This window comes from Trichomycterus rosablanca, chromosome 1 (assembly GCF_030014385.1).
Source record: "Trichomycterus rosablanca isolate fTriRos1 chromosome 1, fTriRos1.hap1, whole genome shotgun sequence".
Classification (NCBI taxonomy): Eukaryota; Metazoa; Chordata; class Actinopteri; order Siluriformes; family Trichomycteridae; genus Trichomycterus; species Trichomycterus rosablanca.
In genome coordinates this window covers 85,981,372-86,008,809 of record NC_085988.1, presented here as the reverse complement: position 1 = coordinate 86,008,809, position 27,438 = coordinate 85,981,372, and the positions used below count along the sequence as shown (strand labels likewise).

At 41.5% G+C, this 27,438-nt stretch overlaps 1 protein-coding gene across 1 annotated transcript in view; it reads left to right on the top strand.

The window, feature by feature from the left end:
• The window catches only part of syt1a (synaptotagmin Ia), a 253,282-nt gene that overhangs the window by 86,902 nt on the left and 138,942 nt on the right, over positions 1-27,438 (top strand). The window contains exon 3 of the mRNA XM_063007450.1: positions 524-592. The gene's annotated coding sequence lies outside the window, so the exon portion shown is untranslated. The remainder of the gene's footprint in view (positions 1-523; positions 593-27,438) is intronic.

Genomic DNA, 27,438 nt, shown 5'->3' with positions numbered 1-27,438 from the left:
CGCTGAGCAAATCGGCTATTTGCGCCGAGGGTTGCGGTGAAAGCGAAGCGCAAAACGCTTCTCACGTCAATGAACTATAGAAAACAACAACTGCGACAAACACGTCATGTCCTCTTATCACCAACAGCTGATCCATGATTTTTACATAAAAAACAATATCTGTAACAGCAGCACAAATGCTTGCACATAATCTATGTACATGCTCCGCCATCATGTTACTACTCTTAACTTTTGTTAAGTAACGCCCACCGTTGATGACGCTGCTTGGTTCTCAAAAACTGGTGGAAACACGCGTCGGTTCTCTACAGAACACCAAGGTTCGAAGAAACCTGAACAGAACTGGTTCAAGAACCATGGTTCTTTTGGTGGAAAAGCCCTATTATTGAGCTCTGCACATCTCTGAGGTTCATGAGTGTGCCACATCTTAATAACCAAACGGCATAGCGGCGAACTCTCAACTGAACGCGGCATGACTTGGAAAATGCAGGTGAAGATTTTCTAACCTTTGCTCTCTTCTCTCCAGTTCAGAAGCTGAAGTTGGCGTCGATTTGAGCGGGAGGGGATTCCAGCGGCGGGCGGCGTCCAGTTAAAGGTTAGTCTCTGTTCTTCAGCTTCAAAAACCCGACACACACACACGGAATTGTTAGAAATGCCAAAGCCAGGAGATTTGCCCCGGTCGTTCATCGACAAAACACCTGCATGGCTTTCATCCATCACAAACAGATTAGTACCACATCAGTTAGTACTGGACATTTTCGGTTCTCCTGTGCATTTTTTTATAACACTGGTTGATCTTTCAACATTCGAATAAAACATTCAAGAAACATAAGACTCTGAGAACATGGGACCCTGGAACCTAGCGCACTAAGTACAAAGGACTCTGAAAACATAGGACCATGAGAAAATAGGACTGTGGAACCATGGGACTTTGGAACACAGGACTTTAAGAACATAGAACCATTAGAGCATAGGACCCTGGGACATAGGACTGAGAACGTAGGACCCTGAGAACAAAGGACTTTATAACAAAAAGAACTCTGGAACATAGGACCCTAGAACATAGGTTTCTAAGAACATAGAGTCCTGAGAACATAAGATTCTGGGTACATAGAACATAGAGAATTTGGGACTCAGAACACATGACACTAAGAACATAGGACTCTGAGAACATAGGACAATGAGAAAATAGGACTGTGAGACCATGGGACTTATATAGGGCACTAAGGACATAGGACTCTGAGAACATAGCATTTTGGAACACGGGACACTGAGAACATAGGACCATGAGAACATAGGGCCCTAAAAACATAGAACTTTGGAACATAGGACACTAAAACATAAGACTCTAAAAGCATAGGATTTTGAGAAAATAGGACTGTGAGAACATGGGACTTTGGAACTCAAGACTTTAAGAACATGGAATCATGACAGCATATGACACTGGAACATAGGACTTGAAGAACATAAGACTGGAACATTACAACTCTAGAACAATCGACCCTAAAACATAAGACTATAGGAACATAGGACTGAGAACATAGGACACTAAGAACATAAGACTCTGAACATAGGACCATTAGAAAATAGGACTGTGAGAACATGAGATTTTGGAACAAATCTGAGAACATAAGACTGGAACATTAGAACTCTAGAACATATGACCCTAAAACATAGTACTCAGAACATAAGACTTTGAAAACATAGGACTTAAAGAACATGGAACCATGACAGCATAGGACACTGGAACATAAGACTGGAACTTTGGAACTCTAGAACATATGACCCTAAAACATAGGACTCAGACCATAAGACTTTGGAACACAGAATTCTAATAACATAAGACTTTGGAATCTAGGGCACAATGTAAAAAGGACTCTGAGAACATAGGACTAAGAACATAAGATTTTGGAACAAATCTGAGAACATAAGACTGGAACATTAGAACTCTGAAACATAGGACCCTAAAATATAAGACAATAAGAACATAGGACTCTGGAACACAGGACACTGAGAACATAGGACTTTGAAAATATAGGGCACTAAGAACATTAGACTCTCAATATAGGACCATGAGAAAAAAGGACTGTGAGACCATGAGATTTTTGGAACAAATCTGAGAACATATGACTGGAACATTAGAACTCTGGAACATAGGGCCCTAAAACATAAGACTGTAAGAACATAGGACTGAGAACATAAGACTTTAAGATAATAGGGCCCTAAGAACATAAGACTGGAACATTGGAACTCTGGAACATAGAACCCTAAAACATAAGACTGTAAGAACATAGGACACTGAGAACTTAGGACTCTGGAACACAGGACACTGAGAACATAAGACCAGGAGAAAAAAGGACTGTGAGACCATGGAACTTTGGAACATAGGATTCTGAAATATAGGGCACTAAGAACATAGGACTCTGAGAACATAGACAGGACCCTAGGACATAAGACAATAAGAACATAGGACTTTAAGAACATAGGGCCCTAAGAACATAAGACTGAGACCATAGGACCCCGGAACCTAGGACCCTAAACATAAGACACTAAGAACATAGGACTGAGAACATAGGACTGGAACATTAGAACAATTGACCCTAAAACATACGATTTTAAGAACATAGGACTGAGAACATAAGACTTTGAAAATATACAACTTAAAGAACATAGAACCATGACAGCATAGGACATTGGAACATAGGACCCTAAACATAAGACAATAAGAACATAGGGCCCTAAAAACATAAGACTGAAACATTAGAACTCTGGAACATAGGACTAAGAACATAGGACACTGAGAACATATGACTTTGAGAACATAGAACCATGAGAAAAGGACTGTGAGACCATGGGACTTTGAAACATTAGACTCTGGACTATAGGACACTGAGAACATAGGGTTTTGGAACATTAGAACTCTGGAACATAAGACCCTGATAACACAGGGCTCTAAGAACACAGGGAACTGGAACACAGGACTCTGGAATATAGGATTCTGAGAACATTGGGCACTAAGACATAGGACTGTGAGAACATAGGACCCACAATGAGCCAAACAGGCGCGCCCGACCCAAAAACACCACGCCCACCCCCTGGGGCAATCGATAGCTATTCCGCTGCACTGATTTATATTTATATAACTGTGTTCGCTAGCTACATCAGCCCAGCCCACCGCACACATCGTTTCTCTTTTCCATCTCTGTCATCAAACAAACACCCAGAATGCCTTCACCCTGGTTCCGGGGCGCGGAGAAGCAAAAATAAGGAGATCTGCCAGGCCGAGTGTCTCCTCGCCCCTCCGTGCGTCGAGCCTGACTAATGAAATATTGATCCCGTCTTCCTGCGAAGATACGAACACGTCGTGTTAAAATATGAAGAGCCGAGACGTAAAGAAAAGAGAACCTCTCAGAAATAAATGAGTCCCTCGGGAGGAGGACGGAGGGGAGAATTTAATCGAGCTGTTGTGTTTGATGAAGGACGTTTCGCTCCCACTTTTCATGACGCTTTTATTAATGCTGCGCTAAACCCCACAACAAAAGGCGCCACGGTCCAAGGAGGAGATCAAAATTGCTCGGAGGACAACAAAAACACAGGATTGAAACAACAAGGGGCTGGAACAATGGGACTAAGACACTTAAACCACAGGGAACATGGGGACAAGGAAGTGTAGGATCAAGGAACGTGGATTCGAGGAACACTCTATGTGCTTGTCATGATGAGGTCTTGAGAACCCAGGACAAGGTTCTGTGAACATGGACTTTAAAGAACCTGGAAAAATAAGATTCTCTAAACAGACTTTCTGGTTCTTGGAAACATCAGATCCTAATAAAACAGGGTTCGGGGAACATAGAACAGTGGAACATAGAGATTTTAGAACACAGGACCTTGAGGAGACAAGATCCAGAAAGCACAACTCTTTATGAATAAAGGATCTTTAACATACGCCCATGAAAACATGATCTAACGTTCTTAAACAAATAAAGCAGTGATCTAAAAATAAACGATCCAAAAATGTATGGTTCTACGAATTCCAGGGTCCTTGGAGACATAGGTCTTAAGAACGTTAAGTTCTGGAGACATGGTGCTTCTAGAAAGCATTGATCTTTAGGGACAGGACTCTCAGAACACAGAATCCTGGAAACTAGAGGTCATGGAAACAGAACATGGTGAAAGAGGGACTTGGGGAGACCTGAACTGTAGATAGCCGCATCAGTTAGTACTGGATCATTTCAGTTCCTCTGTGCATTTCTTAATTACAGTGGTGGTTCCTTAAACGTGTGAATAAGAACATTCAAGAAACATGAGAAAAACAAACTCTGGAACATAGGACTTTAAAACATAGGACTCTGAGAACATGGGACCCTAAAACATAGGATCCCTGGAACCTAGGGCACTAAGTACTCTGAGAACGTGAGACTTTGGAACATAGGACTTTAAGAACATAGGATTCTGGGTACATATAACATCAAGAATATGGGACTCTGGAATATAGGGCACTAAGAACATAAGACTATAGGAACAGAGGATTTTGGAACAATAAAACTCTGAAACATAGGACCCTGAAAACATATCACCCTGGAACACAGGGCACTAAGAACACAGAGAACTGGAACATAGGACTCTGGAATATAGGATTCTGAGAACAGGGCGCTAAGGTCACTAAGAACATAGGACTCTGGAACGCTGGGCTCTAAGAACATAGAACTTTGAGAACATAGGACTCTGGAATATTGGGCACTAAGAACATAGGGCTCCGAGAACACATGGAACTGGAACATAGGACTCTGGAACATAAGGCCATGAGAAAATATGACTGTGAGACAATGGGGCTTTGGAACATAGGGCACTAAGAAAATAAGACTCTAAGAAAATTAAAACTCTGAAACATAGGACCCTGAAAACATATCACCCTGGAACACAGGGCACTAAGAACACAGAGAACTGGAACATAGGACTCTGGAATATAGGATTCTGAGAACATAGGGCACTGAGAACATAGGAACATGAGAAAATATGACTGACACAAAGGGCTCTGAAACACAGGGAACTGGAACATAGGATTGTGCAATATAGGATTCTGAAAACTGGGCACTCTGAGAACACACGGAACTGGAACATAGGACCATGAGAAAATATGACTTTGAGACCATGTGGCTTTGAAACATAGGACTCTGGAATATATAGCACTAAGAACATAAGACTCTAAGAACATTGGACTCATGGAACACATGGAACTGGAACATAGAGCTCTGAATTAAAGGATTCTAAGAACATAGAACTGAGACCACAGGGCTTTGGAACATAGGACACTGGAATATAGAGCACTAAGAACATAGGACCCTAAAACGTAGGACTCTAAGAACACAGGACTTTGAGAATATAGGATTTTGAGAACATATGACCCTGAAAACTTAGGGCTCTAAGTAGAAAGGGCTCTGGAACATAGGGCACTAAGACATAAGACTTTAAGAACATAGAACCATGAGAGCATAGGACGCTGAAACATAAAACTCTGAGAACATAAGACTGGAACATTAGAACTCTGGAACATAGGACTGTGGAACAGAAGACTAAAAACAGAGACTTTGGGAACATAAGACTCCTGTCCTGGGGTTCCTGTCAGGTTCTGGTAGCTGGAACCATCAGAAAAGTTCCTTCAAACGAAAAACAACAAACATGGCTAGAAATTAACACAACAGTTCTGCTCGCGGTGCTGAAACCTCAATGCTGTATTAATAAAGAGTATAAATAAATGGACATGTTAATAATGTAGCAGGTTTAGAAGCAGGTTTTGTTATTATATTATTGGTGGAATCAGAGGTTCTGTGTGGTTTAGAGTTCAGAACGTGTCCAGTTATTTATTTATTTGATTTAACTCTATGGATTTTTATCCTCTGGTTTCGTATTTTTAGAAGGACTAGGTTAAGAGATGCAGGTTCAGGTGTCACATCATCCACACGGTGCCGAATCGATACGTCCATTACAGTCGTGGCCTCTGAGTGGACGGGGGATTTTTCTTTCCCGGTCCCAGACACTCGGCTGCAGCCTACGTCCTACGTCCTGTGCCCCCCCCCCCCCCCTCCCCTCCAAATGGTTGAATCCTTAGAGCTCTAGTTGCTGGTCTCAACCCAACTCAACACTTTTGGTTTTGGAACAGGGTGTCCAACCAGCTCATGGTCAGGCGTCCCAATACTTTCATTAGTTCCACCAAAAGATGGTGGGTGTTCCACCATCCTTGAAGGGTTTTCAGCTGCAGAATTTGGTCCTCTGGGTCACACTCAAGTGTTTGATGTTTAGTGATAAGCCAAAAGATCAAAGCCACTCCCTTAAGGTGCCACCCAAACGGTTCTGGAGTGCCCGAAGAAACATGTAGTGTATTTCACCTGTGTCAGGTGTGTTTTGATTGGTAGATCTGAGATCTGGTAGATCTTTAGTGTTCCTGTAGTGTTACTATAATGTTACTGTAGTGTTCTTATAGTGTTCCTCTAGTGTTCCAGTAGTGTTCCTATAGTGTTCCTATAATGTTCCTGTACGGTTCCTATAATGTTCCTGTAGTGTTCCTATAGTGTTACTGTAGTGTTCCTGTAGTGTTCCTGTTGTGTTCCTATAGTGTTACTGTAGTGTTCCTATAGTGTTCCTATAGTGTTCCTATAATGTTCCTGTAGTGTTCCTATAGTGTTCCTATAATGTTCCTGTAGTGTTCCTATAGTGTTACTATATTGTTCCTATAGTGTTACTGTAGTGTTCCTGTAGTGTTCCTGTAGTGTTCCTATAGTGTTCCTATAGTGTTCCTATAATGTTCCTGTAGTGTTCCTTTAGTGTTCCTATAATGTTCCTATAGTGTTACTGTAGTGTTCCTGTAGTGTTCCTATAGTGTTACTGTAGTGTTCCTGTAATGTTCCTATAGTGTTCCTATAGTGTTCCTATAGTGTTACTGTAATGTTCCTATAGTGTTCCTATAGTGTTCCTATAGTGTTACTGTAATGTTCCTGTAGTGTTCCTATAATGTTCCTGTACGGTTCCAATAATGTTCCTGTAGTGTTACTATGGTGGTCCTGTAGTGTTACTGTGGTGTTATTATGGTGTTCCTGTAGTGTTCCTATAGTGTTCCTCTAGTGTTCCTCTAGTGTTCCTTTAGTGTTCCTCTAGTGTTCCTGTACAGTTCCTATAATGTTCCTGTAGTGTTCCTGTAGGTTCCTGTACTGTTCCTGTAGTGTTCCTGTAGTGTTCCTCTAGTGTTCCTCTAGTGTTCCTGAACGGTTCCTATAATGTTACTGTAGTGTTACTATAGTGTTACTGTAGTGTTACTATAGTGTTCCTGTAGTGTCGCCGATCAGTTCTCGTTAAGGCGGCGTTTATATCCGGAACGCTGCGAGACCCGGAGCTCCAAGTCCAGAGAGAGCAGAGGCAATTTTTCATCGTTATTAGGTGTGACGTATCCAAAATAGCTGAGCGACCAGAGCGGGCGCGGATAGGGACGGGGTAGAGGGACGGGGGCGAGGGACGGGGGAGAGGTTCCTCCGAAAAACCCATGCAAAACAAAGCAATTCCACCTTAACAGGGTTAAATAGGGGGGCGCACTGTTCCCTCAGTCAGCCCCGGAGTTCCACTCAGGGAGGAGAAGTGAGTATGTCTAGCAGAGATAAATCACCAAATATATGTGGACGGGGCTCCAAAGTGTTGAGTTCTGGTGCTTACAACAATTTGGGGAAGGTCCCTACGTGTTCCGGCGTGACCGTTCCCTTGTGAGCTCCCAGGAACTCCAGTTGCTCTACACAGACCCCTTGTCTTAACCCTTTTGGGATGAAATCCACTCCGACTGTGAGCCAGGCCTTCTCCTCCTGCATCAGTGCCTAACCTCACTGACTCTACTGACTGAATGGGCACAAATTCCCACAATCTTGTAGAAAGACGTCCCAATAGTTCCCAATAGTGTTATCCTTTTGGTGTATTTTATCAGTTTCATTAAAGACAGGGCACAAATTCCCACAGACAGGCTCCACAATCTTAGAGTGGAGTAGTTGAGGCTGTTATTGCTGCAAAAGAAAGGAAGCACTTCATATTGTTGCTCAACCAGCTTGGCGAGGTGTCCACATACTTTTGAACGTGGTGGTGCAGAAATGTCAACTCGAGGACTCCTGCTGACTTCTCTGTGCCCATATAAATAGGGCTGGTCTGACTTAATCTTGTTAGTGCCCATGGCAGGGGTAACTTGCACATCTGTGAAGGCACCATTAATGCTGAAAGGTACTTACAAGTTTTGGAGCAACATGTGCTGCCATCCGAGCAACGTCTTTTTCAGGGACGTCCCTGCTTATTTCAGCGAGACGATGCCAAGCCACCTTCTGCACGTGTTACAACAGCGTGGCTTCGTAGTAAAAGAGTGCGGGTACTAGACCGGCCTGCCTGCAGTCCAGACCTGTCTCCCATTGAAAATGTGTGGCGCATTATGAAGCGCAAAATACGACGACGGAGACCCCGGACTGTTGAGCAACTGAAGTTGTACATCAAGCAAGAATGTGAAAGAATTTCACCTACAAAGCTTCAACAATTAGTGTCCTCAGTTCCCAAACGCTTACTGAGTGTTGTTAAAAGGAAAGCTGATGTAACACAGTGGTAAACATGCACCTGTCCCAACTTCTTTGGAACGTGTTGCAGGCATCAAATTCAAAATGAGTGAATATTTGCAAAAAACAATAAAGTTTGAACATTAAATATCTTGTCTCTGTAGTGTATTCAATTGAATATGGGTTGAAAAGGATTTGCAAATCATCGTATTCTGTTTTTATTTATGTTTTACACATCGTCCCAACTTCATTGGAATTGGGGTTGTATATGAGTGTGTGTGTATGTGTGTGTGTGTGAAACGCTAATTAAAGCCGTTAAGCGTGTTGAGCTGGAATCAGTGTGTCGTGGATCTGAGCCGCTAACAGACGTTCTCCTGCTGATAATTGGCGCTCGGCGGGGTTCCGACCCCATGAACTCCTGATTGACGCGCCATCAAAACACAGAGTCCTGTTTGTTCTCTCGTATTTCCTCTATTTTATTATTTTCTCGGCTTTTCTTTTTCTGAGCTGCAATAAAACCATATCAGCTCTGTGCGTTACAAACCGTGTTTCCAAAAAAGTTGGGACGGAGCAGAATAAGAGTGAAGAGTGTTCTGTACAAGCAGTGATGGATCAGGGATTGACCACCATGTTCCAAACTTCATAATAGAACATTTCACAATGCAAGACCTAATAATTTACCATATTTTACCATCTACTGTACATGATATTGTGGAAAGATTCAGGAAATCCAGGAGAGATCTCAGTGTGTGTTGAATGTGAGTGACCTTGAGAAACTGTCATGCTACTGTGATTAATGTAGCCACATGATCCCGCTTCAGAAAACCGTTGTTACTTAACACAGGCCGCCGCCGCTGCATCAACCTGAAACTCTATTACACACAGAGAAAGTCAGACATCAATTCTTTATCCTGTTATGTGGCCAAAAATATAAAGAAATGCCTCCTTATTACTGAGTTCAGGTCTATATAAAAAAAAACAGTTTGAGGAAGGCCCTTTACTTTAAAGAATGGCCTGAGATATATATTGTAGAGTAATGTTAATGACCTGCACAGATCTACACAGATCACATGACCTGAACTCTCCTGAACCTAATGATTGCAAGCCAGACCTTGCACACGTTCTTCTAACTAACTAGGCACAAGTTCCCACAGTTCCCACAGCATGTCCGACTAGTTTACGGTCCTCAGGGTTCCTCTGGACACCTGGGCGTGTTCGGAGAGTGCTGCTTTGATGTAATTTATTTGATTGATGGAGTCCGAAGCTTCAGACTGCTGCACTCGGACTTTCCGTCGTGCCGGAGATTAATATCGGCGTGTCACTTCTCATCCGTCATCCCGTCGTCTCGCAGCAATTAGTGATAATTAACGCCAGTCCGCCGGTGGAAGAGCTCGGTGTTCGGTCCGCCCTCGTTCTTCTCCTCCGTCTCTGAGTGGAGGTCAGCGTGGACCGGGCACGATCTTCACACACGCGTGTTCAGAAACTGCTTTTATTTAATTGGCTGTAACACGCAAGCACAGTAAACAACAGGCTTTATAAAGGAACGTTTGTGGACCAGAAGTTTGTGGATGCCTGATTGTAAGCTTGATGGATCCATGAGGGCATCTGAGCATCTGAGAGGTGAGCATCTACGCACCATCAAACGACCAACCACAAACCAATGACAGGTAAAGGGCAAGTGTTTAGCGGCGACAGGGTGGTGGGCGCCCAAGACTCGTTGAGCGTGAGAGCAGAGCCCGGTCCGTCTGGTCCGTCTGTGTTTACAGCCGTATTTTGATGGGATTTAGAAGCTGGTATTGTTCTTCACCCACTCCTCCCACACATATATGTGTGTGTGTGTGTGTGTGTGTGTAATCCCGTGAGTGCTGTTAGAGTGTGTTTGTTCTGACTCATCTAAATGTACTTATACCTTCTATAATCCCTGCTGGAGCAGTTGTGCGTACAGTAAGTCGTGTAATAAACGCTTTACTTTGTTGGTAAATGGGTTGCCAGGGTTGCCATGCAGGGCCACCACTTTTAGGTTAGGGCTGCCATGTAAGATTATCCCTCTCAGAGTAGGGTTGCCATGTAGGATCACCCCTCTTAGGATAGGGTTGTCATGTAGGATCACCCCTCTCAGATGGTTCATGGGTTCAGAGTATGGTTGCCATATAGGATCACCCCTCTTAGGATAGGGTTGCCATGTAAGATTATCCCTCTCAGATGGTTCATGGGCTCAGAGTAGGGTTGCCATATAGGTTGCCAAGTAGGATCACCCCTCTTAGGATATGGTTGCCATGTAGGATCATCCCTCTCAAAAGGTTCAGGGGTTCAGAGTAGGGTTGCCATGTAGGATCATCCCTCTTAGGATAGGGTTGCCATGTGGGTCCACCCCTATCAGATGATTCGCAGGCTTGGAGTAGGATTGCCAAATAGGATGGTTACCATATAGGTTGCCATGTAGGATCACCCCTCTTAGGATAGGGTTGCCATGTGGGACCATCCCTCTCAGATGATTCACAGGCTTGGAGTAGGGTTGCCATGTAGGATCAACCCTCTAAGGATAGAGTTGCCATGTAGGATCACCCCTCTCAGATGGTTCATGGGTTCAGAGTAGGGTTGCCATGTAGGATCACCCCTCTGAGAGTAGGGATACCATGTAGGACCAACCCTCTCAGAGTAGGGTTGCCATGTAGGATCACCCCTCTCAGAGTAGGGTTGCCATGTAGGATCACCCCTCTCAGAGTAGGGTTGCCATGTAGGGTCACCCCACTGAGAGTATGGATACCATGTAGGACCAACCCTCTCAGAGTAGGGTTGCCATGTAGAATCACCCCTCTTAGGAATATCACTTATTTATTCATTTATTCATTATTGGTCTGTTTTACCACCGCTTTATCCTGGTCAGGGTCACAGTGGGGAAAGGCAGGAAACATCCCGCCAGTCTATCACAGGGGATGAATTATATCCTGTTTTGTGAGTGGGGGGGGTGGGGGTGATTACTTTTTCACATCACATTATATCCTTTACTCTGGACCCGAACATCTCCAGCCCTGCCGGCTACACAAACGTGTGTGTGTGTGTGTGTGTGTGTGTGTGTGTGTGTGTGTGTGTGTGTGTGTGTGTGTTTAACAGGCATGACCGTACAAGCAGAAATAGAGTTTGACATCAGGACTGCAGTGTTGTGATTGTGTTGCTAGGTGATTCAGCAGTGTGTGTATGTGTGTGTGTGTGTGTGTGTGTGTGTGTGTGTGTGTGTGTGTGTGTGTGGTAATTTAATTTTGGACCCCCCTCCACCCAAGGCTAATGAGTGCTGTCCAAATCCAGCCTAATCCTTAACTCATTCTACAAAGTGGACCTGGTCTCCAGGGTTTAACACACACACACACACACACACACACACACACACACACATGTACAGTGATGGATGAATATGTTACAGTTGATTGATAATTAAGACAGAACAGGTTTATCTGTTCTGGTTCTGGACCTCAGTGGGCAGCTGGCAGAGTGGGTGTGGCAGAGCGACGTGTGATTCCAGACCTGGGTTCAAACCTTACTTTTCAGACAGCTGCTTCACACACACACACACACACACACACACCCCTCATCATCTGTGTGTGTTCCCTTCTGTTCCCTGCTTCACCTCCCAAAAATGTTTTGTTTACTTAGTAGGAGTGGCACCCACATCAACCGAGACCCTGACCAGGAAAATGCGTCCAGCCATGACCTGACAATACTATATTTAAATAGCAGGAACAATATAGGAACACTATAAGAATAGTACAGGAACACTATAGGAACACTACAGGAACATTACAGGAACAATATGGAAACACTATAAGAATCATACAGGAACATTACATTTACATTTTCTGCATTTAGCAGACGCTTTAATCCAAAGCGACTTACAGTATACAGGCTGAGCAATTGAGGGTTAAGGGCCTTGCTCAAGGGCCCAACAGTGGAAACCTGGCAGAGGTGGGGTTTGAACCACCGACCTTCTGCTTACTAGTCCAGTACCATAACCACTAGGCTAAACTGCCCTAGTGGAACACTACAGGAACACTACAGGAACACTACAGGAACATTACAGGAACACTATGGGAACACTATAAGAACACTACAGGAACAATACAGGAACAATATAGTAACAATACGGGAACAATTTAGTAACAATACAAGAACAATATAGTAACACTACGGGAACAATATAGTAACAATACAGGAACAATAGAGTAACAATACGAGAACAATATAGTAACACTACGGGAACAATATAGTAAAAATTCGGGAACAATATAGTAACAATACAGGAACAATATTGTAACAATACGGGAACAATATAGTAACACTACGGGAACAATATAGTAACAATTCGGGAACAATATAGTAACAATACAGGAACACTATAGGAACACTACAGGAACAATATAGTAACAATTCGGGTACAATATAGTAACAATACAGGAACAATATCGTAACAATACGAGAACAATATAGTAACACTACAGGAATAATATAGTAACAATACAGGAACACTATAGGAATACTACAGGAACAACATAGTAACAAATTCGGGAACAATATAGTAACAATTCGGGAGCAATATAGTAACAATACAAGAACAATATAGTAACACTACGGGAACAATATAGTAACAATTCGGAAACAATATAGTAACAATACAAGAACAATATCGTAACAATACGAGAACAATACAGTAACAATACAGGAACACTATAGGAACACTACAGGAACAATATAGTAACAATTCGGGAACAATATAGTAACAATACAGGAACAATATCGTAACAATACGAGAACAATATAGTAACACTACAGGAATAATATAGTAACAATACAGGAACAATATAGTAACACTACAGGAATAATATAGTAACAATACAGGAACAATATAGTAACACTACAGGAACAATATAGTAACAATACAGGAACAATATAGTAACACTACAGGAACACTATAGTAACAATACAGGAAAAATATAGTAACAGTACAGGAACAATATAGTAACACTACAGGAACACTATAGTAACAATACAGGAACAATATAGTAACAGTACAGGAACAATATAGTAACACTACAGGAACACTATAGTAACAATACAGGAAAAATATAGTAACAATAGAGAAACAATATAGTAACAATAGAGGGACAATATAGTAACACTACAGGAACAATATAGTAACAATACAGGAACAATATAGTAACACTACAGGAACACTATAGTAACAATACAGGAACAATATAGTAACAGTACAGGAACACTATAGTAACAATACAGGAACAATATAGTAACACTACAGGAACACTATAGTAACAATACAGGAACAATATAGTAACAGTACAGGAACAATATAGTAACACTACAGGAACACTATAAAAACAATACAGGAAAAATATAGTAACACTACAGGAACAATATAGTAACAATACAGGAACAATATAGTAACACTACAGGAACAATATAGTAACACTACAGGAACAATATAGTAACAATACAGGAAAAATATAGTAACACTACAGGAACAATATAGTAACAATACAGGAACAATATAGTAACAATACAGGAACAATATAGTAACACTACAGGAACAATATAGTAACAATACAGGAAAAATATAGTAACACTACAGGAACAATATAGTAACACTACAGGAACAATATAGTAACAATACAGGAACAATATAGTAACACTACAGGAACAATATAGTAACACTACAGGAACAATATAGTAACAATACAGGAAAAATATAGTAACACTACAGGAACAATATAGTAACACTACAGGAACAATATAGTAACAATACAGGAAAAATATAGTAACAATAGAGAAACAATATAGTAACAATAGAGGGACAATATAGTAACACTACAGGACCAGGAACAATACAGGAACACTGCAGGAACAATATAGTAAAACTACAGGAACAATATAGTAACAATACAGGAACAATATAGTAAAATTACAGGAACAATATAGTAACAATACAGGAACAATATAGTAACAGTACAGGAACAATATAGTAACACTACAGGAACACTATAGTAACAATACAAGAAAAATATAGTAACACTACAGGAACAATATAGTAACACTACAGGAACAATATAGTAACAATACAGGAAAAATATAGTAACAATAGAGAAACAATATAGTAACAATAGAGGGACAATATAGTAACACTACAGGAACAATATAGTAACAATACAGGAACAATATAGTAACAATACAGGAACAATATAGTAACACTACAGGAACAATATAGTAACAATACAGGAACAATATAGTAACACTACAGGAACAATATAGTAACAATACAGGAACAATATAGTAACAATACAAGAACAATATAGTAACACTACAGGAACAATACAGGAACACTGCAGGAACAATATAGTAAAACTACAGGAACAATATACAGTGTATCACAAAAGTGAGTACACCCCTCACATTTCTGCAGATATTTAAGTATATCTTTTCATGGGACAACACTGACAAAATGACACTTTGACACAATGAAAAGTAGTCTGTGTGCAGCTTATATAACAGTGTAAATTTATTCTTCCCTCAAAATAACTCAATTTACAGCCATTAATGTCTAAACCACCGGCAACAAAAGTGAGTACACCCCTAAGAGACTACACCCCTAAATGTCCAAATTGAGCACTGCTTGTCATTTTCCCTCAAAAATGTCATGTGACTTGTTAGTGTTACTAGGTCTCAGGTGTGCATAGGGAGCAGGTGTGTTCAATTTAGTAGTACAGCTCTCACACTCTCTTATACTGGTCACTGAAAGTTCCAACATGGCACCTCATGGCAAAGAACTCTCTGAGGATCTTAAAAGACGAATTGTTGCGCTACATGAAGATGGCCAAGGCTACAAGAAGATTGCCAACACCCTGAAACTGAGCTGCAGCACAGTGGCCAAGATCATCCAGCGTTTTAAAAGAGCAGGGTCCACTCAGAAACGACCTCGCGTTGGTCGTCCAAAGAAGCTGAGTGCACGTGCTCAGCGTCACATCCAACTGCTGTCTTTGAAAGATAGGCGCAGGAGTGCTGTCAGCATTGCTGCAGAGATTGAAAAGGTGGGGGGTCAGCCTGTCAGTGCTCAGACCATACGCCGCACACTACATCAAATTGGTCTGCATGGCTGTCACCCCAGAAGGAAGCCTCTTCTGAAGTCTCTACACAAGAAAGCCCGCAAACAGTTTGCTGAAGACATGTCAACAAAGGACATGGATTACTGGAACCATGTCCTATGGTCTGATGAGACCAAGATTAATTTGTTTGGTTCAGATGGTCTCAAGCATGTGTGGCGGCAATCAGGTGAGGAGTACAAAGATAAGTGTGTCATGCCTACAGTCAAGCATGGTGGTGGGAATGCCATGGTCTGGGGCTGCATGAGTGCAGCAGGTGTTGGGGAGTTACATTTCATTGAGGGACACATGAACTCCAATATGTACTGTGAAATACTGAAGCAGAGCATGATCCCCTCCCTCCGGAAACTGGGTCGCAGGGCAGTGTTCCAGCATGATAATGACCCCAAACACACCTCTAAGACGACCACTGCTTTATTGAAGAGGCTGAGGGTAAAGGTGATGGACTGGCCAAGCATGTCTCCAGACCTAAACCCAATAGAACATCTTTGGGGCATCCTCAAGCGAAAGGTGGAGGAGTGCAAAGTCTCGAATATCCGCCAGCTCCGTGATGTCATCATGGAGGAGTGGAAAAGCATTCCAGTGGCAACCTGTGAAGTTCTGGTAAACTCCATGCCCAGGAGAGTTAAGGCAGTTCTGGGAAATAATGGTGGCCACACAAAATATTGACACTTCAGGAACTTTCACTAAGGGGTGTACTCACTTTTGTTGCCGGTGGTTTAGACATTAATGGCTGTATATTGAGTTATTTTGAGGGAAGAATAAATTTACACTGTTATATAAGCTGCACACAGACTACTTTTCATTGTGTCAAAGTGTCATTTTGTCAGTGTTGTCCCATGAAAAGATATACTTAAATATCTGCAGAAATGTGAGGGGTGTACTCACTTTTGTGATACACTGTAGTAACAATACAGGAACACTACAAGAACAGTACAGGAACATTATAGTAACACTTTAGGAACACTATAGGAACACTATAGTAACACTACAGTAACACTATAGGAACACTATAGTAAAACTAAATGAACAATATAGGAACACTACAGGAACAGTACAGGAACACTATAATAACACTACAGTAACATACAGTATAGAAAAACTATAGTAAGACTACAGGAACACTACAGGAACACTATAGTAACACTACAGGAACGCTATAGGAACACTATAGTAACACTACAGGAACATTATAGTACAGTACAGGAACACTATAGTAACACTACAGTAACACTATAGGAACACTACTTGAACAGTATGGTAAAACTAAAGGAACACTATAGGAACACTATAGAAACACTACAGGAACATTATAGGAACACTACTTGAACACTATAGTAAAATTACAGGAACGCTATAGGAACACTATAGTAACACTACAGTAACACTATAAGAACACTACTTGAACACTATGGTAAAACTAAAGGAACACTATAGGAACATTATAGAAATACTACAGGAACTTTACAGGAACACTACTTGAACACTATAGTAAAATTACAGGAACGCTATAGGAACACTATAGTAACACTACCGTAACACTATAAGAATACTACTTGAACACTATGGTAAAACTAAAGGAACACTATAGGAACACTATAGAAACACTACAGGAACATTATAGGAACACTACTTGAACACTATAGTAAAATTACAGGAACGCTATAGGAACACTAGTAAAAAGACAAGAACACTATAGTAACACTACAAAAACACTATAGTAACACTACAGGAACAATATAGGAACACTACAGGAACACTACAGGAACACTATAGGAACACTACAAAAACACTATAGGAACACTACAAAAACAGTACAGGAACACTAAAGGAACACTATAGTAACACTACAAGAACACTATAGGAACACTACAAAAACACTATAGGAACACTACAGGAACACTACAGGAACACTATAGGAACACTACAAAAACACTATCGGAACACTACAGGAACAGTACAGGAACACTATTGGAACACTATAGTAACACTACAAGAACACAATAGGAACACTATAGAAACACTATAGGAACGCTACAGGAACACTATAGTAACAATACAGGAACAATATAGTAACAATACAGGAACAATATAGTAACAATACAGGAACAATATAGTAAAACTAAAAGAACAATATAGGAACACTACAGGAACAGTACAGGAACATTATAGTAACAGTACAGGAACACTATAGTAAGACTACAGGAACACTATAGGAACACTATAGTAACACTACAGAAATGCTATAGGAACACTATAGTAACACTACAGGAACATTATAGTAACAGTACAGAAACACCATAGTAACATTATAGGAACACTATAGTAAGACTACAGGAACACTACAGGAACGCTATAGTAACACTATTGTAACACTACAGTAACACTATAGGAACACTATAGCAAAACTAAAGGAACACTACAGGAACGCTACAGGAACACTATAGTAACACTATAGTAAAACTAAAAAAACAATATCGGAACACTACAGGAACACTATAGTAAAACTACAGGAACACTATAGTAACACTACAGGAACAATTTAGGAACACTACATGAACACTACAGGAATACTATATGAACACTACAAAAACACTATAGGTACACTATAGTTACACTACAAGAACACTACAATAACACTATAGTAACACTATAGTAACACTATAGTAACACTACAGGAACACTATAGGAACACTACAAAAACACTATAGGAACACTACAGGAACAGTACAGGAACACTACAGGAGCACTATAGTAACACTACAAGAACACTATAGGAACACTATAGTAACACTACAAGAACACTATAGGAATACTATAGTAACACTATAAGAACGCTATAGGAACAATATAGTAACAATACAGGAACAATATAGTAACACTACAGGAACACTATAGTAACACTACAGGAACACTACAAAAACACTATAGTAACACTACAAGAACACTATAGGAACACTATAGTAACACTATAGGAAAACTATAGGAACATTATAGGAATGCTATAGCAACACTACAGGAACACTATAGTAACAATAAAGGAACAATATAGTAACAATACAGGAACAATATACTAACAATACAGGAACAATATAGTAACAATACAGGAACAATATAGTAACACTACAGGAACAATATAGTAACACTACAGGAACAATATAGTAACAATACAGGAACAATATGGTAACACTACAGGAACAATATAGTAACAATACAGGAACAATATAGTAACACTACAGGAACAATATAGTAACAATACAGGAACAATATAGTAACACTACAGGAACAGTACAGGAACACTAAAGGGACTGTACAGTAACACTATAGGAACACTATAGTAAGACTACAGAAACACTACAGTAACGCTATAGGAACACTAAAGTAACACTATAGGAACACTACAGGAACAGTACAGGAACATTATAGTAACAGTACAGGAACACTATAGTAAGACTACAGGAACACTATAGGAACACTATAGTAACACTACAGAAATGCTATAGGAACACTATAGTAACACTACATGAACATTATAGTAACAGTACAGGAACACCATAGTAACACTACAGTAACATTATAGGAACACTATAGTAAGACTACAGGAACACTACAGGAACGCTATAGTAACACTATAGTAACACTACAGTAACACTATAGGAACACTATAGCAAAACTAAAGGAACACTACAGGAACGCTACAGGAACACTATAGTAAAACTACAGGAACACTATAGTAACACTACAGGAACACTATAGTAACACTACAGGAACACTATAGTAAAACTACAGGAACACTATAGTAAAACTACAGGAACACTATAGTAACACTACAGGAACACTATAGTAACACTACAGGAACAATTTAGGAACACTACATGAACACTACAGGAATACTATAGGAACACTACAAAAACACTATAGGTACACTACAAGAACACTACAAGAACACTATAGTAACACTATAGTAACACTACAGGAACACTATAGGAACACTACAAAAACACTATAGGAACACTACAGAAACAGTACAGGAACACTATAGGAGCACTATAGTAACACTACAAGAACACTATAGGAACACTATAGTAACACTACAAGAACACTATAGGAACACTATAGTAACACTACAGGAACACTATAGGAACATTATAGGAATGCTATAGGAACACCACAAGAACAATATAGTAACAATACAGGAACAATATAGTAACACTACAGGAACACTATAGGAACATTATAGGAATGCTATAGGAACACCACAAGAACAATATAGTAACAATACAGGAACACTATAGTAACACTACAGGAACACTACAAAAACACTATAGTAACACTACAAGAACACTATAGGAACACTATAGTAACACTATAGGAACACTATAGGAACATTATAGGAATGCTATAGCAACACTACAGGAACACTATAGTAACAATAAAGGAACAATATAGTAACAATATAGTAACAATAAAGGAACAATATAGTAACAATACAGGAACAATATAGTAACACTACAGGAACAATATAGTAACAATACAGGAACAATATAGTAACAATAAAGGAACAATATAGTAACACTACAGGAACAATATAGTAACACTACAAAAACAATATAGTAACACTTTAGGAACGCTATAGGAACACTACAGGAACACTACAGGAACGCTACAGGAACACTACAGGAACACTATAGTAACACTATAAGAACACTATAGGAACACTATGATGAATAGGTAATAAGTGTAGCACTGTCAGTTTCTATAAGCTAAAAGTGTCCATCCCCAAACTGTTGCCATACGTTTAAAGCTCATAAAAAATTGTATATCATTAATTGTATATACCTGTTATTAATGCGCATGGATAAAACACCTGAACCTAAAATTTGAAAGTACGTCCAGATACTTTTGGCCCTGCAGCGTATTCAGACCAGGTGTGTGAACCAATCAGCACAGAGCAAATAAACACAAAGAGGAAGTTTTGACCAAATATGGAAGTAAGAAATAAGGAGCAGGTGCAGCCAGGCGACAGTAAAGGTGACGGTTAATGAGCACAGGAAGCCACGACCATATAAGGAAGCTGGAAAACAAGCCGAGGCAGATGGGAGTGCAGGGTGAGGGTCAGTGGAGGAACCGAGCCGGATCCAAACACATTCTCTGCTCTGATGAGGTGCAAATCGAACCCTCTTCCAGTGCAGGGGTGGGAGGGGATATGGTTCCATCCCGGGACGGGGCGTCGACCCATCACAGAAATGTGAACCAGGTCTCAGTGGTGGTGGTGGGCTCGTCTAATAAAGTGATGCACTGCATATCAGCTGGGTGATGCTATTCCTACTGTGAAGTATGGTGGTGGGAGCATCGCGCTATAGACCAGTAAGGATGAATGCAAGCAAATAAACCCTCGTCCAGAGTACGAGGAAACCTGTTCACCATTCAAATAAAACTACAGGAACACTACAGGAACACTTCAGGAACAGTGCAGGAACACTGTAGAAACACTACAGGAACACTGTAGGAATACTTTAGAAACAGTGCAGGAACACTATAGGAACATTACAGGAAAAGTACAGGAACACTACAGGAACACTATAGTAACACTACAGGAACACTACAGTAACACTATAGGAACATTACAGGAACACAACAGGAACACTATAGTAACACTACAGTAACACTATAGGAACATTACAGGAACATTACAGGAACACTACAGTTAGACCACACCCTCCAGGTACTGTAGCTCAATTTAACACAGCGGTTTCATGGAGTGTTTTCACTGGGTTCTGTGGCTCATCTGTCACACTGGAGTGTGAGTGTGTGTGTGTGTGAGTGTGTGTGTGTGTGTGTGTGTGTGTGTGTGTGTGAATATCCTAATTAGTGTGGAGTGTTTAATTACACTCCTGTTCTCCAGTCTCCACTTTCCGGCACTTTTTAAGGCCGATACGGTGAAAAAGGAAGCAAACATGACGCGAGCGCTGTTACCATGGCAACACTACAATAAACACTAGCGACGGTGGCTGGATGGTGATGCGGTAATTAAACACTTCATGTTGTGATGGACGGAGTCCCAACATCTGTCAGTTCATGTCAAGTTCCTCATCTGGTACTGCATCTGTACTGTTCATGCACTGTTCTTATAGTTTCCTGTACTGTTCCTATAGTTTCCTGTACTGTTCCTATAGTTTCCTGTACTGTTCCTATTTCTGTAGTGTTACTATAGTGTTCCTGTAGTGTTACTATAGTGTTCCTGTACTGTTACTATAGTGTTCTTGTAGTGTTACTATAGTGTTCCTGTAGTGTTCCTGTAGTGTTCCTATAGTGTTTCTGTAGTGTTACTATAGTGTTCCTGTAGTGTTCCTGTAGTGTTCCTATAGTGTTTCTGTAGTGTTACTATAGTGTTCCTGTAGTGTTCCTGTAGTGTTCCTATAGTGTTCCTGTAGTGTTCCTGTACTGTTACTATAGTGTTCCTGTAGTGTTCCTATAGTGTTCTTGTAGTGTTACTATAGTGTTCATGTACTGTTACTATAGTGTTCCTGTAGTGTTCCTCTAGAGTTCCTATACTGTTCATGTACTGTTACTATAGTGTTCCTGTAGTGTTTCTATAAAGTTCCTGTAGTGTTACTATAGTGTTCCTGTGGTGTTCCTGTATTGTTATTATAGTGTAGTGTTACTATAGTATTCCTGTAGTGTTACTATAGTGTTCCTGTACTGTTACTATAGTGTTCCTGTAGTGTTACTATAGTGTTCCTGTACTAATACTATAGTGTTCCTGTAGTGGTACTATAGTGTTCTTGTAGTGTTACTATAGTGTTCCTGTACTATTACTATAGTGTTCCTGTAGTGTTCCTATAGTGTTCCTGTAGTGGTACTTTAGTGTTGCTGTACTGTTCCTATAGTGTTCCTGTAGTGTTCCTATAGTGTTCCTGTAGTGTTAGTATAGTGTTCCTGTACTGTTACTATAGTGTTCCTGTAGTATTACTATAGTGTTCCTGTAGTGTTCCTATGGTGTTCCTTTACTGTTCCATTACTGTTCCTGTAGTGTTCCTATAGTGTTCCTGTAGTGTTACTATATTGTTCCTGTAGTGTTCCTATAGTGTTCCTGTAGTGTTAGTATAGTGTTCCTGTACTGTTACTATAGTGTTCCTGTAGTATTACTATAGTGTTCCTGTAGTGTTCCTATGGTGTTCCTTTACTGTTCCATTACTGTTCCTGTAGTGTTACTATAGTGTTCCTGTACTATTACTATAGTGTTCCTGTAGTGTTACTATAGTGTTCCTGTAGTGTTCCTATAGTGTTCCTGTAGTGTTACTATATTGTTCCTGTAGTGTTCCTATAGTGTTCCTGTAGTGTTAGTATAGTGTTCCTGTACTGTTACTATAGTGTTCCTGTAGTATTACTATAGTGTTCCTGTAGTGTTCCTATGGTGTTCCTTTACTGTTCCATTACTGTTCCTGTAGTGTTCCTATAGTGTTCCTGTAGTGTTACTATATTGTTCCTGTAGTGTTCCTATAGTGTTCCTGTAGTGTTAGTATAGTGTTCCTGTACTGTTACTATAGTGTTCCTGTAGTATTACTAAAGTGTTCCTGTAGTGTTCCTATGGTGTTCCTTTACTGTTCCATTACTGTTCCTGTAGTGTTACTATAGTGTTCCTGTACTGTTACTGTAGTGTTTCTGTAGTGTTACTATAGTTTTCCTGTAGTGTTCCTATACTGTTCCTTTACTGTTCCTGTACTGTTACTATAGTGTTCCTGTACTGTTTCTATAGTGTTCCTGTAGTGTTCCTGTAGTGTTTTTATAGTGTTCCTGTACTGTTCCTTTACTATTCTTGTAATGTTCCTTTAGTGTTCCTATAGAACCTTTAATTTGTTCTGTTTGGTCATTCATCCTTACCATTCTCCCAGTTCCTGCTGCTAACTGACTGAACAGGCACAAATTCCCATATACACACAAAAACCGGGGTGGCTCTTATAGTCTCAAATAAAAGAAGCACATTATCAAGCATCCATAAACTTTTGGTGTGTCAGAAACATTGATGAATTTCTATGAATCTGTTGTTAGACGTTCAGGTCGTTACTCGAGTGTGAAGTGCTCTTCACCTTTTGTTTTTCCGAGAGGGTCCCCTCATCCTCACCACCTGCTCCGCCCGTTCTCGTCGGTTCTCCTGTTCTAAACCCGTGGAACCCTTGTGTTCCGGCGCCTCGTGTTCCGTTCGGGTTCTGTAGCCTCAGAGATCCGTGTTCTTCATTTATTTCTTTATTGGTCTGAAGCACGGCTGCTGTTACGCTCCATTCCAGAAGAAAGGATTAAGGGTCCTTCAGCTGGCGCTCTTTCAACCGCCGCGCACCGACCGAGGAGCAAAATACGGCGGAGGAGCTAAAGCTGGCAGAACAAATCCGCCCGACTCCATCAGAGGAGCTTTAACATGTCCAAGAGGAGCCAGATATTTACTTCCATTTACCTCAGATCAGAGAGACGGAACTCATCAGAGTGACCACCTCAAATGGACGGAGGAATTTCCATCATGGACTGGCAGTTTATGGTCCTGGGGTTCAAATCAGGACCTTGTAACCAGGCCATGTCAAAACCTCGATTCTGTTGGGGATGGAACGTGCTCGAAGGATTTGCCAGAAGATTCTGGATTGGTGGAAGACCAATGGTTACCTTGTGATAATGGTGAGAACCAGAGGAGCTGGTTGGTTGTATGGAGGAACAAAGCTGAAGAACCTCTAGAGATCATGGTGAAACAAGTAGACTCTATCAAATGTTTAGGAAGTAGAACATCAAATACTACTGAAGTCTAAATGGCAAGGGCATGGTGGTGATGGACATGGTCACTAAGCTACATGGACTGACGAAACCCTTGGTCTGGCCAAGGCTCGCTGGCCGCTGAAGTAAGAGGAAGAGGACGCATTCAGGCTTTTGAAAACCAGCGCATCATGATTACCACTCAGCGTGTGTACGAGTCACAAGTCTTTAAGCTAGAGTCAGAGTCAAGTCACGAGTCTTTAGGCTAGAGTCCGAGTTAAATCACGAGTCTTTAGGCTAGAGTCTGAGTCAAGTCACGAGTCTTTAGGCTAGAGTCCGAGTCAAGTCTTGAGTCTTTAAGTTAGAGTCCGAGTCAAGTCTCAAGTCTTTAGACTAGAGTCCGAGTCAAGTCACAAGTCTTTAGGCTAGAGTCCGAGTCAAGTCACGAAACTTTTGGCTAGAGTCCGAGTCAAGTCACGAGTCTTTGGACTAGAGTCCGAGTCAAGTCACGAGTCTTTAGGCTAGAGTCCGAGTCAAGTCACAAGTCTTTAGGCTAGAGTCCGAGTCAAGTCACGAAACTTTTGGCTAGAGTCCGAGTCAAGTCACGAGTCTTTGGACTAGAGTCCGAGTCAAGTCACGAGTCTTTAGGCTAGAGTCCGAGTCAAGTCACGGGTCTTTAGGCTGGAGTCCGAGTCAAGTCTTGAGTCTTTAAGTTAGAGTCCGAGTCAAGTCACAAGTCTTTAGAATAGAGTCCGAGTCAAGTCAAAAGTCTTTAGGCTAGAGTCCGAGTCAAGTCAAAAGTCTTTAGGCTAGAGTCCGAGTCAAGTCACAAGTCTTTAGAATAGAGTCCGAGTCAAGTCACGAAACTTTTGGCTAGAGTCCGAGTCAAGTCACGAGTCTTTGGACTAGAGTCCGAGTCAAGTCACGAGTCTTTAGGCTAGAGTCCGAGTCAAGTCACGAGTCTTTAGGCTAGAGTCAGAGTCAAGTCACGAGTCTTTAGGCTAGAGTCCGAGTCAAGTCACGAGTCTTTAGGCTAGAGTCAGAGTCAAGTCACGAGTCTTTAGGCTAGAGTCAGAGTCAAGTCACGAGTCTTTAGGCTAGAGTCATGATAGTACTCATGGAAGGACCCAGAGGCTGAGAGAGACCAAGAGTAACTGTCTCAGATCACATTATCAGGGGCTAAAGGGCACTGGAGAAATCTTGGCTGACTCATATGTGCATCCAACCATCACAAAGGCATGACGTGCAGCGACGTTATGTTAGGCCACTTAGACGTAGACTTGTTAGATGTCTTGTTGTGTTACTCTGCAGGTCACTGACTGGTGACTGGACCTTCCGCTTTAGTAACCATTATGTCAGGTTGTTACTGCGGGTTCTCCAGGTCCTGAAACAGTGAAACATCTCCAACCTACCGGGTTCGAATCTTGGTGTGATGGTTTAGCGTTATACCAGATTGAAGGGACCCTCGTCTTCCAAAGAGTTCCACTGGTGACCCATCAAACTGGGTCATCAAGTTTTGGTGGTGTCATAAACTCATGACCTTACCTGAGATAAGGGAGCTTTACAGTTCCCTAGACGTCCATCTGGGTTCTTCTGTGACTCCCTGGATAAGTCATCACCTGGATGCGCTCTTGGAGGGATTTTGGAAGACCAGTCACCTTGAGAAGATCATCTACGTCATCAAGGTGTTTATCCAGTATCCTTTTAATGGTGGTGTCATAAACTCATGACCTTATCTGAGGGAAGGAAGGCCAGCAGTTCCTTAGATGTCCATCTTGGTTCTTTTGTGACTCCCTGGATCATCAGTGCACTCTTGGAGGGATTTTGGAAGACTGGTCACCTTAAGAAGATCATCTACATCATCAAGGTGTTTATCCAGTCTCCTTCTAATGGTGGTGTCATAAACTCATGGAGTTCCGGGTTGTCAGAAGCAACAGAGCTGACAGACATACAAGAAGTCTCGGTCCGAGATCCAGGTCCACGTCTGAAGAGTCGTTCTTGATCAAGGAAATAACGAATGATGGGGCATGGAGACTGCTTTTGGAGTGCAGTTTATAGAGAAGTGCATTTCCACTCCCTCTGCAGGCCAGCATGGGCACAACAGGTGGGCACATGAAATCAATCACAATCAACCTATTAATCTTTATGCCAACATGCGGGAACGGTTGCAACCGTTGGTGCCGTTTTGCGCCAGCCCGGCAGATTTGAGACACAGTCCAGGTTGAAGATGTGGATTTTTTTTCCCCCACACTCCTCCTGCGTCCTCCTTTCTCTCTGGGTGGTAAAGTAAAGGGCATCGGTGTAGAAAATGGCAGGACGCAGAGCGGTAAGTGGAATAATAGAGCGGGCGCGGCGGGTCCGGCGGCGCCGTTACGCTAATGCATCTTTACAGAGCCGAAATAACAGGAGAGGATTTAAAAAGCTTTCAGCGGGCCACGCCGTCCGAGCCCCCACGCCAGTCAGAGTGCCGCGTTCACCTGAAGCGGGTGGCACCGAGGCGGGCGATTACAGCGAAGTGCGCGGATCACGGTTTATACGCCGCTCACGTATAAATCACGATCCGCCCGCCGCTCGGGAAAGGATACGGAAAATATAGATCCTCCGACACCAAGAGGGAAAGTGAAACCTCGGCTCAGGTTCAGCCCGAAAAGATCCTACCAAAAGCACCATCCACGCCCTTCATCAGGGTTCTTTTAAAGGGTAAAATTAGCAAAAGTTTGCACCCCTGGGGTAAAACACACTAGCACACCAGCACTGATATCTCAAGCTCTGTTATCGGCCGCCCGGGCTCTTATACGTTGGGTTGAATGCCGCAGTTACTCTCTCTGCTGGCTGATCGATGGTGCTGCACTCAGACGGAGATCATTTATGACTCTCCGTACACGATACGGGTCTCCGTATGAACCCTGGTGCAGGTGAAAAGAAGTGGTTGATGCTGCACATGTGTCGGAGGGGGCGTGTGTTGGTCA